Source organism: Macrobrachium rosenbergii, chromosome 2 (genome assembly GCF_040412425.1).
Source record: "Macrobrachium rosenbergii isolate ZJJX-2024 chromosome 2, ASM4041242v1, whole genome shotgun sequence".
Lineage (NCBI taxonomy): Eukaryota > Metazoa > Arthropoda > Malacostraca > Decapoda > Palaemonidae > Macrobrachium > Macrobrachium rosenbergii.
Window position 1 is genome coordinate 90522376 of NC_089742.1, and position 18457 is coordinate 90540832.

General features: G+C 39.9%; 1 pseudogene; it reads right to left on the reverse strand.

Annotated features, from left to right (window-relative positions):
• The window catches only part of LOC136843622 (prolyl 4-hydroxylase subunit alpha-3-like), a 115417-nt pseudogene that overhangs the window by 79290 nt on the left and 17670 nt on the right, over window positions 1–18457 (reverse strand).

Consider the following 18457-nt stretch of genomic DNA (forward strand, 5'->3'; position numbering starts at 1 on the left):
CCTACAGCCCGGCCAGCCTGGATTCCTGCACCTACGTCTTTGTCAGGATAGATGCCCGTCGACCGCCCTTGACCAGGCCCTATAGGGGCCCTTACTGAGTCATCGACAGGACCCCCAAGGCATATCTCATCGATGTCCACAGCCGGGAGGATTGGTTTTCCATCGACAGGCTAAAACCAGCATTCCTTTTGGACAGCGAAATCCGGGAGGAGGCAGGCAGACGTCCCAGGGTCCCCCCTCAAAACGCGCCCACAGATATACCCACCGCCCCAGCAAGGAGGGGCCGTGGGCGCCCCAGAGGCTGCGCTGTGGCAGATCCAGCAGTTGACGTCGCCCCCCCGCCCACAGTTCTCGAAGAGAAGGGGTCGCCTCCTGCTCCCCCAGCGCCTCCGTGATTAATGTTCATGTCATCCAATAATTATCTCTGTAATCATTGTCTTGGGGGGGGGAGTACTTGAAAAGGCATCAAACGCCTCTTCGTTTCTGCATTTATCGCGCCATGTATATTACCCGTTATTATTTCATATTTTTTATGTATCTCTCCATACGCATTATTGTCCGGCCTTTCCGCCGATGTATATAACTACTTTGTACGTTTATTGTAACGCAAATTATCCTCATTTATATGTCATCTAACAAACGCAAATTCTTGTCCAAATGCGTGACATGGGAATCCGCAGGTCGGGCACTTCCTTTCCGTCCGCATTCGTCAGTGTATACCTGGTTTCCGAGAAATAAATCCGTCATACCCAGACCCGTCTTCGTGAACTTCACATAGGATATAGTTCTGCCATGGTGTTGGTTATATTAAAACAACTACGAAGTTATGAAATACTGATTATTAGTATAAATCGTTGTCAGTGGGAATGAAAGGAGACACTGCTATAACAATCGTTGATTTTGAACTGCCATTGAATTTACTAGGAAAATCTTTGTTTATACTGATTCTGGCATCAAAATCTTTAATGAAAGAAATACAAGAAAAACCCTAAGAGAGAACCTTCGAAATATCAGCGCTGTCAAGTGCCAGGGTGATCTTTGACGTCCAAATTTTTTGCGCAAGTGTTAGGATTGCGCCAAAAATGTCATCGTCTCTTCTTGACAGAGTGAACAAGCATTTGACACATTGCATCTCACTGTATGAACTTCAAAATGATGTCACAAGAGCAAGTGAATTCTCAAGTCCAATTTCATTCCGTCCTTCCTACTACAAAGAAAACCTTACAAGCTGTTAATATCATACAGATGTGCCTGAGAATTCTAATATAATTTTTAAGATTTCATTTAGTATTATTATTATTATTATTATTATTATTATTATTATTATTATTATTATTATTATTATTATTATTATTATTATTATTATTCAGAAGAAAAACCCTATTTAAATGGAACAAACCCACAGGGGCCACTGACTTGAAATTCAAGCCTCCAAAGAATATGGTGTTCATTAGGAAGTAAGAGGAGGTAAAGGGAAATACATAAAGAAGAGATCCCACTTATCAAAAAAGAAGAAATAACTTAATAAATAAAAATGTATTAAAATGCAAAAATAATCGTATTAGGGTAATAATATATTGCATCTTCGCTTAAACTTCTGAACAGAAGCGTCTACTGTTAGTGATCAGAGATTCTGTCTGTCAACATCGTGTCAGTTCAGTACAACATCTAATTGTCTTGCTGCTTCTTGGAATAAATGAAAAAAGCTAAAAGAATAATGTTCTTTTTGTGAGAACCTAAGTGAAAAATGACGAAGCACTGCTTAGTCCCATTGTCGTGAAAAAATTGGATCAGTTTTTTCTCGACAATCCTTCACAACGTTCAGGATAAGCGATGGGGGAGTGGTAAGCAGGCGGCTGAGTTCGTGGTTCACTTTCTTCTGTAAATATGTTTGATTATTATTTGTGTCCCGCGAGTTGCCTGGGTTGTCTGTATCAGGAGTATCGGAGAGGTTCTTTTTTAAATAATTCAAGTACACTCTTTGGTAAATTAACCTATGTAGAAATTTTGAAAGGGAGCCGAGGTGACGACGAGACATGCAGAGGGGCATATCAATGAGGTAAGCTGAGCACTCTCCATGTCTTCACTTGCCCAGCCAAGTTGTCCATTTTGTAAAAGAGTCGGTTCATCATTGGGTATGCTGCTTTGATCCTTTCACATTTTTGCCATCCGAGGCTTGATGCAGTTAATATTTGGTTAAAGTGTAGCCTAATTGTTCGGATATGGTTTTAATGCAAAATTGCTCGCTTTAGTACACCAGACTGGAACATGTTTTTTGGGGTTTTGGATGTTTTGTATAGCCTTCCATTTATCATTGTGTCTATAATGCCAGATATTCAGTATCGTCCTTAATTAAGTGTGTAGTTAAGTTTCATGGTGTGATAAAAAATGTTAAATTTAAATAGTTTATTTTTTTAATGCCGAAATTGTAAAACCCTGCCTGATCTTGATGGACACCTTCGGCTTAACTTATGTTTGCTGATAGTGCCCTTCAGGCCTGATCATCCCAGTCCCATTTATCCAGCCGGGACTTCCCCAGAACCCTCCCAGTTGTGGGAAAAATTCGATACAGCCATAGCAGTGTAATTACGGTGTGATAAAATAAAAAAGAGCTGCGTGTCCAGGAACCATCTTGAATCTCTGTAATACAGTTGACAAGGAAAAATAATATTAATTTACATAGCCTAGTTTTATACATTCTTCTGACCCATTCTGTCGTGGGATCAACATGTTCGAAGTTATCATATAAATAAATTCCCCATATATTCCCGAGGTATATATATATATATATATTCATGATATATAAATCATATATATATAAAAAGATATATATATATAACTATCATATATATTAATGCCGGCTATATAATTTGCAATCTAGTACACCAGACTTAATATCCTTTTGATAGCTTGGTTACCTTAATTTTTCAAGTCCTGGGTTAGTCCATTTATCACTTATAATTCCTTGCCCGAATCGTAATATGATACCGAAAGTTGTATGCATTAAATCATATTGTCATAAAAGAGCTGCGTTAATCTTAGTTGTTTGTATAACCAAGTCTTCTTTGAAATCGTTTGCTTCATTGTACCTAATTTGCTTAATAATGGTCCGGAGTAAAGGTGAAAGATCTTCTCCTCACTTGTTTATTTTTATTGTATCCATGTGCTCTGTGTACTCATATTATGTATATATATATATATATATATATATATATATATATATATATATATATATATATATATATATATATATATATATATATATATATACATATACTAATCTTGTAAATCCTTTGGACAATTTTTCAAGTCAAATCCTTGGCTTTGCAGTACTACCATTGTTTCTCTTTCCTTCGTGGTTTTTGTCTTTATTTATATATTCATCATTGTTCCATATTTTAATGGTCCAGAGCAAAGGTGAAAGATCAGTTACACACATTTATTTTATTGTACACACATATATATATGTATAAATATATATATATATATATATATATATATATATATATATATATATATATATATATATATATATATATATATATATATATATATATATATATATATATATATATATATTGCAATACTCCATTGTTTCTCTTTATTTTGTCTTTATTTATATATTCATATATATTTATAGTTATATATATATATATATATATATATATATATATATATATATATATATATATATATATATATATATATCCTTCAAACATGCTGTGCAGAATGGGTGGGAAGTGTATAAACCTAGGCTGAAATGAATATTATTTTCCCTCATCAGCTGTACTACGGAGGTTCAAGACGATTCCTGGACAATATTTTTTATCTCATAACTATACTACTATAGGAATAAGCAGTGCCCGATGTGATTAAATGAACCTGTAAGGTGTCAAAGAAACGAGCAGGTAAAGGTTACTGCTGGTTTATTACAGATCCAGGCGGCTTATATGCGGCCGACTGACGCCGGGCCGTGAGAGACAATGGAATTGACTGTGACCTGAGGTCGAAACAATAAATAATAATATACAGTGAACAAGTACGAATTACAATACGAAACATACAGAGACACAATATAGATACAGTCTTGATGCCTGTGGCCCCGGCGTTCCTCAGCCCGAAGGTGGAGAAGGCGAACACATAGGACCCGAAGGGCGTGATGATGGCTGGCTTTGGTATGTCCTCTGGCGCAACAGGTACCTGAAAATAAGATTTAAGAAGGTCCAATTTAGTGAATATTTTGGCCCCGTGAAAGGAGGCCGTGAGGTCTTGCATATTGGGCAGAGGGTAGTGGTCGGGCTCCGTTGCAATGTTGAGCCGTCTGTAGTCGCCGCAGGGTCTCCAGGAGCCGTCCGGTTTCTGCACCATGTGGAGGGGGAGGCCCATGGACTGGAGGCTTTTCTGCAGATGCCCATCCGTTCCATCTCCGCAATGCTTTTTTCGCCTCTGCAGGCGCTGAGGGGGAAGCCTGCGGAACTTCGCATGTGTCGGGGCCCTTTAGTCACTATATGGTGGTATATGCCGTGGCTTGGCTGGGGCCCCGGGACTTGGCGGCTCGGGCTTAAACACCTCGGGAACTCCGACAGAAGGTGTGCGTACTGGTGGGGGCGACGGCGCTGATGGTGGGTCTGGGTCCCGCCGTTAACGGGAGAGACCGGCAGGAGTCGGGATCGAGGAGGCGCTTGCGCCCCACGCCGACTAGTAGGCCGAAGTGCGCCAGAAAATCGGCCCCCAGGAGTGGGTTCCTACGTCCGCGACGATGAAGTCCCAGGAGTAATTCTGGCCAAGATGGAGATCGACAGGAGCCTGGTGCCGTGGGAGAGGATGGGGTTCCGTTGGCGGCCGTCAGGAAGGCGGCCGGGTCTGGTGTCTGGTTGCGGTCCTCTGGATGCTGGGAAGACCGACTTGAAGGCTCCTGTGTCGACCAGCATCATCCTGCCGGAGACGGTGTCGCGGACGTAGAAACCTACTGTTTTTGAGGCCCTGGGTTCTTCGGCTGCCATGGCGTGCCTGTCCTGCTGGCCGCCGCCACCCCGTTTTTGAACGGTTGAACGAAAGCAGGGCGGCAGGCAGTTTCGGCGTCCTTTCCAACCACTTGTGATAGCGACAGAAGCCGGGGACCACCGTCTACTGTGGTTCGGTGGACGTTTGTTGGCGATGGCGTTGACGGGCTGCTCTACGTCCTCTTCAGGCTGGACGGAGCTGACCGGCTGAGTGGCCGGTTTTAGCCGTTGTGAAGCCTTGACGGAGTCTGTGAGGTGTTGTGCCGCCTCTATGAGGTCCTCGACAGGCATGGTGTAGGGGTGAGCGATCTGGTTGCGTACTTCCGGGAGGAGTTGGCGAAGAAAATTTCCCATCTGACGCTTATCTCCTGCATTGTTTGTGTCACCCGGGACTGGTGTTGACAGGAGATCTCCACGACCATGCCCTGCCGTCTCTTGGATCGAGGTCGTGGCGTGGGTTATTGGCAAGGTCGATAGCACGGGCGGCCCGCCGGCGATGGGCAGGAGCAAGCTTCGAGGAGGAACTTTTGTAATGCTGTATGAGGGTGAGTGTTTCGGTACCATGCGAGATGAATTTGTTGTACACATCCTCCGGAAGGGCGTTGAGCACTGTGTCGGCCTGTAGGATTTCGTCCGTGAGGTCCGCGATTCTGAAGTGGCTCTCACCCTGCGCAGCCATCTCGATGGGTTGCCCTGCGAAACGGGCGGCAGCTTTAGGGTGAGGGCGGCCCGCGATTGTGTTGCCCGGCCGTCGTGTTTCGGGCGCTGGTGTGGAGTTGCGGAGGGGCCTCGATCGCGCGGGGCGGGCGCGGCTGCGATGGGAGGTAGGTAAACCTCGGAGTCCGCGGGTCCGCGTTTAACTGCATGAAGGAGGATATATCCGTCCATGCTCGCCTCCTTTGACCCCTTACTGGAGTAGGATATCATGTCGAGCACGCACTTTCGTGCGCCGTGTGGGTCCGCTAGTGACGCTGATGGGGTACGCCGACGAGAGTCAGCACGCTCAAACGCTGGTTACAGCGCGTGTTTAGGCCGCTAAGAGCGTTTTTGGAGAAACCCTGGAGCCAAGACTGAGTCGCGTGTGAGTCCGCTAATGGCTCCGGATACTCCGGGGGTCACCACTGTAAGGTGTCAAAGAAACGAGCAGGTAAAGGTTACTGCTGGTTTATTACAGATCCAGGCGGCTTATATTCTGCGGCCGACTGACGCCGGCCGTGAGAGACAATGGAATTGACTGTGACCTGAGGTCGAAACAATAAATAATAATATACAGTGAACAAGTACGAATTACAATACGAAACATACAGAGACACAATATAGATACAGTCTTGATGCCTGTGAATGGAGAAACATGTGATACACAATGTGTGACATTCGTATAAATACCATAAAGTAAAAATGATAAAATGCGTGACCTGGCACGTTTTAGGCGTGACTAATTTAGCTTGAAGAAAACGGGAAGTCACCAAAGAAAACAAGCTCAGCGGAGACTTAATTAATGGCGCCGCCAAAACACTATCCTGGTGCCGAATTGGTGACTTTACAAACCAGCCTGAATAATACCAGATCGTTTGGGAATCAAGCCAAATATGTTTATATATATATATATATATATATATATATATATATATATATATATATATATATATATATATATATATATATATATATATGTGACTATTTATCACATCACTGTGATTCATATACAATCGAAAGCTACAAACGTCCTTTAATATCCAATTCCACTCTACCTCGGAAATAATATATTTTCATATATGTTACCAAGGGGGAATTTTAAGTTGATAATAAGTCCACCCGTCCCGTGATCGAACCAGCGACGGACGAGGAATCAGGACTACAGTGACGCATTGCGTAAGGAATTTTAAGTTGATAATAAGTCACCGTCCGTGGGATCGAATTAGCGACGATCGAGGAATCAGGACTACAGTGACGCACTAACGAAAAAGCGCCACTGTAGTCCTGATTCCTCGTCCGTCGCTGGTTCGATCCCACGGACGGTGGACTTATTATCAACTTAAAAATTCCCCTTCGGTAACATATATGAAAATATATTATTTCCGAGGTAGAGTGAATTGGATATTAAAGGACGTTTGTAGCTTTCTGATTATATATATATGTATATGTACAGTATATTACAGTAATTAACACGCAATCACGTGACGTGTGGGACAGAAATAAATTTCTGACTCACATCAGGATCGAACCCAGCTCTTTAAAATGAAAGGCAAAGGTTCTGCCAACTGAACCACATAAGTCATAAAGGAAGTTGAAACGTAAGCACACTGTCCCTAAGGCTTTTACCTGGGCAGGCTTACTGCCTAGCATATCAGTGTTGCACCCTCCTTCTTCCCAACTCAGGAGTGCCCTAACTGATGCATTTCATTCGAATGATCACATTCACTCAGAAGGAATAATTCGAATGAAATGCTGTCAATTGGGTCACTGCTTGGTTGGGAAATAGGGTAAAACTCGCTGGTATGATAGACAGTAAACCTGCCCAGGTAAAAGCCTTAGATACAGTGTGCTTAGGTTCTAACTTCTTCTATGGTTTGTGTGTTTCAGTTGGCAGCACCCTTACCTTTAATTGAAAGAGCTGGATTCGATCCTGACGTGAGTCATAAATTTATATATATATATATATATATATATATATATATATATATATATATATATATATATATATATATATATATATATATATATGTGTGTGTGTGTGTGCGTGTGTGCGTGTGTGTGTGTGTGTGTGTGTGTGTGTACAGATAGATAGATAGACAGATAATTATCTCAAAAGACGGGAGCAGTGGCTCAGTCGAGAGGCAATCCACAATTTCATGAAAAAGCGTTTGGTTACATTACATTTTTCAAAGGCCGACGTTTCACATCACATGATGCATTTTCAAGTCTGAACGCAGGTAATAAAATAATATAAATAATCGTATAAATTGTTACTCAAATGATATAAACAATAGAAAAACACAAATATAAGAACAAGAGAGAGACACCATGAAAGCACGGGACACCTACCTAAATTGGTAAAAAAGAGTGACTAAAAACGAAGCAAAGTAAATGTGAAAAGTAAATAAATCAACATTTGTAATGTTCGCTGTTTTTTTTTTTTTAAATGGGGGGATTTTTTCTTATAATTTTCATATTTCCATATTTTGTCTCGATATTAAAGAACGGATGTCCTTTAATGAACTATACAGTAATTGTTATCCTCCTCACCATCCCATTAGGGCGAAAGCAGGTTTGAAAACCTGTGAGGAAAGAATGTGTCATATTGCCCTAATTAATATTTTCATATGCTATTTCTAGCTATATTTAGTCACAAAATTGCCCTCAATTATAACTGATGTCTTTCTCACATAAAGTCTTCTTTTAAAGAATCATAAGGAATTCTCTAAATGCCAATTCGCATCATTAGGAAAGCTCGTTTGGCGTCGCTGCTTCACCCTCCATAGCCCCTCTTTTGACCAAGTGTGCTCGACTTAATTGGACAGGTATATTTCTAATCCCGTTGAATATAAGCAGGGACTCACTCTGTCCCTGAACTTGAATAAAGATCCAATGGTTTGTGGGTTCTTCGGGATGAGTTTTAAACTTAGTGCAGATAATTCATTATCAAATAAACTCAGACTTTCTTCGAAATCTATTTTCCCGTAAGAAGAAGAACTTTGCATACACAAGTATGTTTGGGAGCGGTATATAGTGCTGGTGGATCGTTCATCTTAAGGTTAAGCAGCTTAGTGATGGCTCTATAAAAAAAAAAAGTGACTAGAAAACAGATATCTTTTAAATAATTCGTCAAGAACGTGATTTCAGCTTGGAAAGCAGTCCAACTGGAAGTAAGCGTGAATGCCCTGTCAATAGGGAAAAATGAGAGGAGAGAGAGAGAGAGAGAGAAATTCAAAGATAACACTAGGAATATCAAACAATGAACACATCTATTACATAAGGCTCACTTACCATAAAGGGCTCGGATGTGTTGTCATCAATGTTTAAGTTTGCTATGTGAGATAGTCGGCGACTTAGGTGTTGTAGTGATTCTTGAGATTTGTTTTCGAGCCATACACTGAAAAAGATAGTAAAAGTTTGGTAAGTTATAAAGCAGCACTCTAAGTGAGACTTGCCGACTGAGATGAGATTGCTAACTTCACCCTCTTGCAAGCAGTTCCGCATACAGGCAGTCCCCTTGTTACAGCGGGGCTTCTGTTCCAGCGGCATGCTGTAAGTCGGAAAATGCCATAACTTGAAACATCTTAATAAAGATTTATAAAAGTGAGAGAGAGAGAGACTTATGTAAGCCTGGGAAAAAAAAACAGGTTTTTAAGCTTTGCCCTGATAATAAACCAGTTTTCACCCCTCCTTATGGTGAACCCTCCCATTGGCTATAGCTCCCTAAACTGGTTTTCTCACCTCGTTATAGTGCCTACAGCTACGAGGCTCAGAATCCTAGTTATGACGCTTACAGCCCCGTAACTTTGGAACATCAGCCGTAACATGGAACCGATTTTTTTAAGGATATATTTGAAAAAAGCGCCATAAGTTCAGAACACCTTAAGTAGGAGCTGCCATAACCTGGGGACTTACTGTACTTAGATTAGATTATTCTGCCATCTAACATACTGAAAAATATCAATATATATTCACTTCCTTAAAAATTCTATGTCACAAATCAATCTTTTTTAATCTATGTAAACATTATTCTAATTAGTGTTTTAAAAGTTATAAATGACTTATTCATAAACTAAACACAGATAGACTGACCTACTACATGTGCACCATTTAATTCAGTGCAGACATAAAATATATGATTGCCTCTACACTTTTTCTTATAGTATATAGTTTCTATTTATCTCTTTTCACGATGTGAGGTACATAGTAGAATTTGAGATGGAAAGAATTCGCAGCTTTCAATATATGCTCACAAACAAGCTTGGAGGTGATGAAATACATCTTTTCGGATGTGTTTATTTACTATGTGTCAGCAAGAATGTGGTTCTCGATTTTCATAGAGTGATTTATAAAGAAGCTGACTTTGTCATCTTTTTAATAATCTCTGACTTTGCTGAGATTGCCAAGCATTGAGAAATTTCCATATGCGTTTCTCTGAACTGCGTAGGTTGACAAATAACTAATGGAATTTGTTAATTAAATTGACAAAAATACCCGTGAGAGAGAGAGAGAGAGAGAGAGAGAGAGAGAGAGAGAGAGAGAGAGAGAGATGGTACTTTTGCATATCACTCAATTACAGCCAAAAGAGAGCAAAATTTCTTGAAAGACTCACTGCTTCAAGGACCATTCTTCTGGAGTGGCACTTCCTTTTCTGGCAACCTGCTGGAGATGTGGCGTATGAAGAGATTTGTGGGCTGCAGCCTTGATATTCTCCGACTCCCTGGGCGTAACGACGTCGTACAGTAGAGCTATGTGGGGGTCAAGTGACACAACTTCCATCTTGAATGGCGCCAGCAAAAGCCAAGGACTCCTACTGTTCAAGTAGCTGCAACTCAAGGAAGAACGGACGTTGATTTCCTGTCAAAATACTGTCTCAATTAATGGGCGAGAAAAAACTGGTAACGTTACATCACTGTCTCGCAGAATATGACTTCATAAATGAAAGTGGTGGATGCAGATAATAATAATAATAATAATAATAATAATAATAATAATAATAATAATAACAAATTCGAGGAAAAAAGACACCGATTATAAATCGAGAAACAAAATGAGATCTCTCACAGGTTATGTACTTTCAATACTAAAGACTTACAAGTAATAGATAGATGTTTTAACTGATAATTAACCAAGAAATGTGCTTTTTACGGTCCCTGAGTAGCCTTGGACCAGACTGAAAATGATGATTGTTCGTCTGTCCAGAAAACTTTCTTTTATAATAGATGTATTCTGATTCCCTTCTCCTCCTTACCACGTTGTTACTGAATAAAAGGCAAAGTTCGTCCGGTCGAAGCTCTCTCGTTCACTATTTTGGGTTTAATTAACAATAAATCTATGAGACAAGTAGACATAGTAAAAGGTAGTTAAATGAGAGTTGAGCTTTTTCTGAATATCGTGTATTCTTGATCCTGGAAACAACCAAGTTTCCCGTTTCTAACGCTTACAGAACGGTAGTAATTTCAACGAATAATCTCTCTGATAACATGATGTTTCTATTACCAACAACTAGCCTGGATGCAATGAAAGCTCCCTCGTATGTACACCAGAGCCCAGAGGGATTACTGGTTGAATGATAAACAGGACCCGCAAAATGCACATCCCTCATTTTATCGCCACTTGCAATACTTAACTAAGGCTGAAATGGCTTTAGTACTCAAGTACAGAGAAAACGGTTTTAAATAACAGGTTGTTGTTTGTTAACAACACTAGCTTAACGTGCAGAATCAGTCAAGTTTCCAGTGATAAAACGTGACGTTTTCCGCCTTGAAGAACACCATTCTCCAGATACTGACTCTATGGTCGCTCAGATGGTCTTGATTCGAAATAATCATGAAGTGGGCTACATAAACCACACCTTTGATTCACTTGCTCTATGTAAAAGGAATTTACTACGTATGGATAGACTAGGGGAGTCATTTCAGATTTTTTATGGGGGGGGGAGAAGGCGGTTTGGCGAGCCAAGCGAGCCTAATCACCTGGGGTTTTTTTGATTTTGAGCTATTTTATATGCTGTTTGAAGCACATAAAATAGACAGACAGATATAACTTAATGTGATGACACATTTGAATTTCGGTAGGAATAATGGAAAACCAGCTGCTGTTACTTCTTGGGGCTTGGTGGGGTGAGGGGGGGCAAGTTGAGGCTTTGGGGGGCAACTTGTCTTGGAGGGGCAGTTGCCCCCCCAAATGACGCCCCTGGGATAGACGCACAATCTTTTTCTTTACCATTAAGCCTTTCTCCTTAAAAGGACAAGACAACGATCACTGCCACGTTGATACTGTGACAAAATGAACAATGCAGCTGTTCTAGTTGTGAAATTTTAAAAGTTACGTTTAACACACAAAGAATTTAATAGTAAAAAGAGGCATGAAATATACATGCACCTATAAGCCTTTGACGTTAACCACAATTTCATAAAATGCTCTACAAAATTTTCAGCTGCCGACAAGGACAAATGGAAACTTATATTGTCTTACCCTGAGATCCTCTCCTCTGCAGAGCCGTTCTACCTGCTGCAGTTCTACCAGTGGCCTGTGGTCAAGCATCCACGTCTTATTGTCGTGACGTGACAGGTACCGGTCACTTATTATAACATTTTCCTTTTCTTCCCGTTCCTTCTCTCGATTTCTCGACTGGATTTCGAGTCTCGTAGATTCTAATCGAATGGGAGATGTGGTGTGAGTTAGCGACCGTGGACCCCGCACTTCCAGGACGTGATTATGCTGTAAAATGAACAAATGAAATCCTGTATTCCACTGAAGACGCGTTCGAATGCCTGTCTAAAACCGTCTTCGTGAGCATTAACGCTTTTTAAACGCCATTGAGAGAGAGAGAGAGAGAGAGAGAGAGAGAGAGAGAGAGAGAGAGAGAGAGAGAGAGAGCCTAAGGTGATTTCACATGAGCAATTTCTTTTGGGAGCACGCAAAAGCGCTCATATCGTCTCACGGGGCAAATTACTTGCTATCGTAAATATGTACTTTTTCTTGTTTTTCATGTGGCAGCTGTATTATGACTGGTGCCAAGGGCTTTGGATTCTGCCTTCAGTTATTCATTTCGTATATCTTTAGCAGCTTTGCATGCATGTTTATATCGGTAGTTGGTATGTAATGAACAAACTATTCAACAGATGTCGGTCTTTATTGTATTAGATTGCTGTTCCCCTTATCCTCGGGGTATTGGTCTTCTTTAGCACCAGAGAGGCATCGATGACCATAGATGTGTAACGGCAGTCTCTGTAAATCAATCAGTCAATTGCACATCAGAGTTAATAGTAAAAAAATGTACACAAAAGTTGTTAAATGCCAAAGTCGTCCTCCACTAACCGACTTGTAAGTCCTTATGAGATGGGCCCAAAGTGCTCATGTCCTCAGCGGGGACTGCCACAAGGAAAGTCTCCACCAGATCACCTTGCGTTGTTATAGGCGGTTTCGCTTGCGGTCCCGTTCACACACGGCGGTTGCAAAGTTAATGACAGAGTACAGAGGTGTAGCCTGCACACACAACCAAGCGAGCTGAGTTTCCCAGTGCAACCGAGCGATTCAAGATGCACGTATTTACTAATGTCTGTTCAGGTGACCACGAGGATTTGCCTGCGCCACACTTCAAGATGGAGATAGTCTCTTTGACGCCGACCTTTTCTTTGATGAAGCAGAAAAACATCCATCCATATTGGACATGAGATCAGATGACTTTAAGAGCTAAACAGTAAAGAAAAAGTGTTGGGAGGAACTACTTGAAATTTTCTGCAATTCTGAAAAAACTCAAGTAAAAAAAAAATCTTAGTCATCTACACATTTTATTGAATTTCTATGTTTATACACTGCACATTATATAATTTCATCCTGCAATTCAACTCTACTTTCATGAATGAAATAGTCTGCAAACTGATATCTTGCAGAGGTAAAGACATGCTCTTGGTACATTTAGGTGTATATATTTATATATATATATATATATATATATATATATATATATATATACACATATGTGTGTGTATATATATATATATAGATATATATATATATATATATATATATATATATATATATATACACATATGTGTGTGTATGTATGTATATATATATATATATATATATATATATATATATATATATATATATATATATATATATATATACCTGTATTTTATATATATATGTGTGTGTATGTATGCATATATGCGTTCATAATCACATATACTTTACAAGCGTACACTCTGCATTACGCTATTTGATGAAATATCATACTTAATCAGTGTAAATCGTCAAATGATTTTACGGTCACCCTGAAATTACTGAAGAATTTGAGGTAATATTCTCTCCGTTGTGGATACTGGCTTATGAACATCTCGTCCAAGTGTTATTTCCTCCACTTTCATTGTAATAGTGAATGGACGGTGCGGGTAACAGCCATAATCAACTTTTTGCAACAGCGCGGTAACCGCCTCGTGTGCATAGGGCCTTACAGGTGGTTTCTTCCACCTGTTAAATTAGATAATTGAACCAAATGCCAGGCTCATGAATTCTACGTAATTTCATATATCGACAACAATTTAATTCTCAGATCTTCTTATGCAACATCAAATTCAAGAGGAAGAACTAGAAGAAAAAGCTGTGCGATACTATTAAACAGATAGCACCATTAAATGATTTAAATCAACACAATGGAACCAGGATTACTCTATGGTAGTCAGATATGTTCCCAACTAATGGCAACATAAAAATACACTAAGAAATCACAATTAATCTTAGAGCTAGTACTATTTCGTATAATATCCTGGGAACAACGTTTTCCCTTAATGACTTGTTGTAAAACAAAAATCATCAATTTTAGAACCAGGCTAGGTCTATAGTAAGTAGGCTAACAAATGTGGCAACTAAATATAGGCTAGAGATGAAAAGCGTTCTGTAGGGGTAATGTTTGAACAGATAATAAACATTGGCGGAGTGGAAAATGATAAATGGTATTTTGTAAGCGCGAATACGACTGCCCCAGGAACTTCGCTCTCGATTGACAACAAGCGCACCTTTTAACTGCTTTACAGATGGTGGTGTCTTCACTGAAATGATTGACTGTCTGCTAGAAATTAGGAGAACATTAAAGATGCTGAGAACAGTTATTAATGAACAAATATCCACAGGAAAACGGAAAGCACATAAGTAATTTTACGTACCACTTTTACGGCTGTCCTCAACAAACTCTCGATGTGCTGTAAGGAAAATTCTGAGTCAGACGTCGCCAAATGTTGCATCTGTTTCCCTGATAGGGCCCGAAGGGGGTTGGATGATGCCCGTGCCTTAGCTGCTCTCAGAAACTCAACGCCTACATCAAAGTACCCTTGTTCATTGCTGCTACCCCTATAGAAGCCAGCTCGTCAACTGTGAATATAAATGTATATTTACTGTTTGAAAAAGGCTTACCTTTGCAGTTTCTTTAAGTACTGATTTTCTTCACAGAAATAAAATTACTTTTCCACATATTCGTATTCTCAGTCGTTCCGTTGTGTATATTTCGAAATATACCTTGTAACTTTATGTTTCTCCACCTTTCAGGCTCTATAACTAATGAGCATACACCAGTTTTATCGTTGGTGCTGGGAAACTTATGTGAATTCTGCAATGGAGACTAAAACATTTTATCTGCCTCGCAACTTCGCAGGAAGTATATGTTCGATGGAGCTGCTCCAATCCTCCAAACCCCGTGGTTGTAACAGTTGCTAATTCGGACCGTGTAACAGCAGATATGGGTAAGTCTTATTTTTTCTGTATATCATGTTGAGGTTTTACTTTATTGTTTGGATCACATGTCAAACAAGATCATTGTATATGACTGATTTATCGTTGGCAAGCCAGGGACTATAAATTGTTTTAATTCTTTCATTTACATAACACACGTACAATTAATATATCTAGAGGCTGATCTCTAACCTTACAAAAACTGTCAGAGATTCCTACGTTCGTGGAAATTTTAATTAAACCGAAGGCAAATTATACCCGAACTACGCATCCCTAAGAAATAAACTCAGTTGCACAAACTTGAAAATACGCGAATAATGCGAAAAATGAAGAATAGGAAATAACACATCAAAATAACATTTGCAAAACTTCAATAGTATTATTATTACTATTTCATATTAGTAATTAGTTATTGGATTTTGTTTATGCTAAATCCCCAAGAGCGTTGTTTGGGTTGAAATCGTCCTTTGTTTAGTAGAAATCCTGAATTGCTGGTAGAACGCAAAGCAAGATTTTACTTGCACTTGCCCAGTATTGAACTTGGATCATTCATGTAAAAATGAGATGTGATACCGGCTGACATCTTTCCTCACGAAAATGTTGCTGTTGAGCCTGACCAGCGAACGCCATAATGAACAGTATTTGATCTCCATTCCATTCCCCAGATTTCCTTGAATAACATCTATGGTGTTTAGTCGAGGCGTATGAATGAATAAAGACAACTTTGATCAGTGATGATACCTTCGAAAAAAAGTAGTGAATTGGAATTTTACTGCTCAAGCCACACGAACTGCTTACCAAAGTATCATGGCCACATAATCACATGGTACTGAAAGAACTCAGCTGATATTCTGGTTATCATGATAAGCTATGATTGAGAAGGCACCCGAGTGATATGCAAACCTTTCCATTTTTCCCAAAGATAAGAGCTCTTCTACTTTGTAACTTTTGTCTAATCCCTTCAAGTATTTATTGCTACACCTTATGGACAGTAAATGTCCAGTACTTCTATTCATTATGAAATCAAATACATTTCAGAATGAACTGAACAGAGGACTTTTCTTTCCTCAGTTTCAATAAAGGAGATGCTATTTTCAGAATGACGAACTCTCAGCTATGAGAACTTCAAGTAAGTTTGCAGGCTTCAAGAGAGTTAGTTGTGAATCGGCTGCTGTACAAGAAAGCAGGTGGTTTATATATGAAAACGAAAAAGTAACACACCAGACAAGGGATGCAAGACTGAATTCAGTTGTTTGTCCACACAGTCCTCGTCAACCTCTGCAGTACTGCGAATAACACCCTCCGCAAGAGACGAAGAGTTGAAGTGGTAAGTGTGGGCCAACTTGGCTAGTGCTTCTGCAGTCACCCTGACGTCGTCACTGTTTGGTAGTTGTTCCCGATCAGCCCGTGTTGAGAGGTACTCTGTCAAAGAAAATTTCTTAATGTCTGTATGGTCTTTTTCAGGAGGTATCGTTCCTGGGTTTGTTTTCACACATCGTGGAAATATTTAGTGCAGGTTAAGAAATAGGCAGCCTAGATAAAATTGGTCATATGCCAGCACGGACAAGAAATAAAATTTTCATTAATGTAAAACCTGGAATACTGAAATTCTGATCATCGACTGTTATACTCAATGCAAAAGTGTTCAGAGGAAAGGAAAACAATGCAATCTCTTGTTATCTTAATAGGTATTCTATGCGTTTTCAATAAAAGGAAAAATCCTGGCTACATTAATTAACCTGACAGAAGGAAGCCAATCACTGATTAGTCACAAAGAAATTCCTACCATTTCAATACCATTAAAAAGCAAATATTTCACCTCTATTTACATTGTTCTTGATCTAATAAGAAACAGTTTCATAAACTTGAAAGGCACTTCATCAGAGCAAAGTCTATCCAAAGTGGATGCACGCAGATGTGCAATGATACCAATGCACTGGATATTCATTGGAACTCTAAGCACAGAAAGGAGATCTGTTTAATTTAAGGACGTTCGTCTAGAAAACGCAAAAATTTGTCATTGTTTACAGTATATGCGCACGAATCTTCCTCATTTTCCTTTTGACGCACAATTTGTTCAAATTTGATTGCTGTTTAATTAAACGATTATCTTTTTAAAGCCATATATAGTACTAGGATGTCTTAGTCTATCGCTTTTTTTCTCATTTGCAAATTAATTAAACAGCAATTAATTTTGGACAAATGGTGTATCAAAAGGAAAATGCGGATGGTGGCAAATTATTTTTCCGGACGAACGTCCTTAAACAGGTTTTCTTTCCGTGTTTTAGTGTTCAAATGAATATCCAGTGCATTGATATCATTGTACCCGCCGACACGATATGCAAACCGTCGGTCCTTTACGTAGCTTTCAGGCGTCTGCCCGTTAAACTCTTGAGCAAGGTAAACATTCCTGCCCTTTGCTTTCGGCCATCATGCGGTTGCTGACGTTTTCGTTCTCTCCGCCTGACTGTTGTTAAGCTCTTTATTATCGCGTTGGATCTTTCTGTATTTTGTTTATATATACACGTGTTTGATATTTATTAATACAAACCCGATTTGTGATAACCTTGCATATCCGTCGTTCCCTGCCTGTGTCTTTGGGTTTGGCAGCCAAGGCCAGATTCACCGTAATTGGAGTAGCGCGTGAACCGAGTGGTAATATAATGCTTCTCTTCCAGCAGCCCTTCACGCAAATACTGAAAGGCGTCCCTGTACATTCGGAGATATAGTTTGGGACGTAATATCTTCTTACTCATTCATCGGGACATGAGAGTTCATTCTTCTTGGCATCCGCCTCCGCTTATAAGAGTGCATCACTAATTCCTTCCAAGACTCTTCGTTGGGTAAGTTGGTAGAGCTGCAGACTGTCACTCGATGGGCCAGAGTTCAATCCCCGTGCCGGCTGATGAAGAGTTAAAGGAATTTATTTCTGGTGATAGAAATTAATTTCTCGCTATAATGTGGTTCGGTTCACAATAAGCTGTAGGTCCTGTTGCTAAGCAACAATTGATTCTTAGCCACGT